We start from the raw sequence: 2,465 nt of genomic DNA on the forward strand, positions 1-2,465 counted from the left end.
TGTTTATCAGGGATATTGACCTGTAATTTTATTTCTTTATGGCATTCTTGTCTGGTTTTGTTATCAGGGTAACACTGGCCTTCTAAAATGAGTTTGAAAGTGTTCCCTTCTCTTCCATTTTTATAAGAATTGGAAAAGGATTTGTATTAATTCTTTGAAAAGTTAGGTATAATTTGCCAGTGAACCTGTCTGGTCCTGGATTTTTGTTTGTTGGGAAATTGTTTTTCTTTAATTTATAATTGAAGCATAATTGACATACAATGTTATATTAGCTTTGGATGTACAAAATACTGATTTGAAAATTATATACATTTCTGAATGCTCACCACAATAAATGCAGTTACCATCTGTCACCATACAACAGTATTATAATATTATTAACTATATTCCCTATGCTGTACTCATCATCTTTGTGAATTATTTATTTTATAACTGGAAGTTTGTACCTCTTAATCCCCTTCATCTATTCTGCCCATCTCCCCATCCACTTTCCCACTAGCAAACACCTGTTTATTCTCTGTATCTAAGAGTCTGTATTTGTCTCTTTGAAGTTTTTTTTTACATTTCACAATTAAGTAAAATCATATGGTATTTGTCTTTCATTTTTTGACATATTTTACTTAGCAAAATACCCTCTATGTCCAACCATGTTGTAGTAAATGGTAAGAATTCATTCTTTTTATGGCTGAGCAATATTCCTATATATATAAAATGCACAATATATATGTTATCATAAATATGATATATGATATCATATGATATGATATATGTGTTATATATATGTTATATATATGTTATATATATCATATAATATATGCTCTATTTATATAGAGATATGGATATATATCACATCTTCATTATCCATTCATCTATCAATGGACATTTGAGTTGCTTTCATATTTTGGCTATTGTAAATAATATTTCAATATACATAAAGGTGCATATATCTTTTTGAATTAGTGTTTTCATTCTGGGGAATAAATACCCATTAGTATAATTAACTGTATCATATGACATTTCTATTTTTAATTTTTTAGGAACCTCCATATTGTTTTCCATAGTGGTTATACCAATTTACATTCCTACCAACAACACATGAAGTTTCCCTTTTCTCTACACCCTTGCCAATACTTATTTCTTGTCTTTTTGATACCAGCCATTCCGACTGGTTTGAGGTGATATCTTATGGTGGTTTTGATGTCCATTTTTCTGATGATTAGTGATGAGCATCTTTTCATGTGTCAATTGACCACCTATAAGTCTTTGAAAAAAGAATCTATTCAGGTCCTCTGCCTATTTTTCAGTTGCATTATTTGTTCTGTTGATGTAGTTATATAAATTATTTATATATTTTGGATATTAGCCCCTTATGAGATATATAATTTGCAAATATTTTCTCCCATTCAGTAGGTTACCTTTCTGTTTTGTTGATTGTTTCCTTTCTTGTGCAAAAACTTTCTATTTTGGTGTTTTTATGTTTATTTTTGCTTATCTCTTCCTTGCTTGAGGAGACATATCAATAAATATGTTGCTAAGGCTGATGTCCAAGTGAAGTCCAATTACTGTCTGTGTTTTCTTTTGGGAGTTTTATGGTTTCAGGTCTCACATTTAGGTCCTTAATAAATTTTGACTTTACTTTTGTGTATATAAGTGGTACAGTTTTTTATGTAGCCATCCAGTTTCTCCATCACCATTTATTGAAAAGACTCTCTTTTTCCCCACTAAATATTCTTGTCTCCTTTGCATAGATTGACCATGTAGACATGGCTTTATTTCTGGGCTCTTTGTTATTCTGTTCCATTGATCTATATGTCTATTTTTGTGCCAGCAGCATACTGTTTTGATTACAATAGCTTTGTAGCATATCTTGAAATCTGGGATTGTGGCATTTCCAGCTTTGTTCTTCTTCCTCAAGTTTGCTTTGGCTATTCAAGGTCTTTTGTCATTACATACAAATTTTGGGATTATTTGATCTGGTTCTGTGAAAAATGTAGTTGTTATTTTGATAGGGATTGCACTGAATCTATAGATTGCTTTGGGTAGTATGGACATTTTAACAACGTTATTTTTTTCTAATCCAAGAGCAAGGTATATCTTTTTGTTTGTGTCATCTTAAATTTCTTTCATCAATGTCTTATAGTTTTCAGAATATAAGTTTTTCATATCCTTGGTTAAATTTATTCCTAGATATTTTTTTCTTTTTGGTGCAATTTTAAATGGGATTGTTTTCTTAATTCTTTTTCTGTTCCTTCATTATTAGTGTATAGAAGTGTAAAAATTTTCTGGATACTATTTTTTTCCTGCAACTTTACTAAATTCATTAATACTTCTAACAATTTTTTCATAGAATCTTTAGCTTTTCCATATCTTCTGCAAATAGTGACAGTTTTATTTTTTTCTTACCAATTTGGATGCCTTTTATTTCTTTTTCTTGTCTGATTTCTGCAGCTAGGACTTCCAGTACT

Source organism: Callorhinus ursinus, unplaced genomic scaffold, assembly GCF_003265705.2.
Source record: "Callorhinus ursinus isolate GAN/ISIS: 27379988/994484 unplaced genomic scaffold, GSC_fseal_2.0 scaffold67, whole genome shotgun sequence".
Taxonomy (NCBI): Eukaryota; Metazoa; Chordata; class Mammalia; order Carnivora; family Otariidae; genus Callorhinus; species Callorhinus ursinus.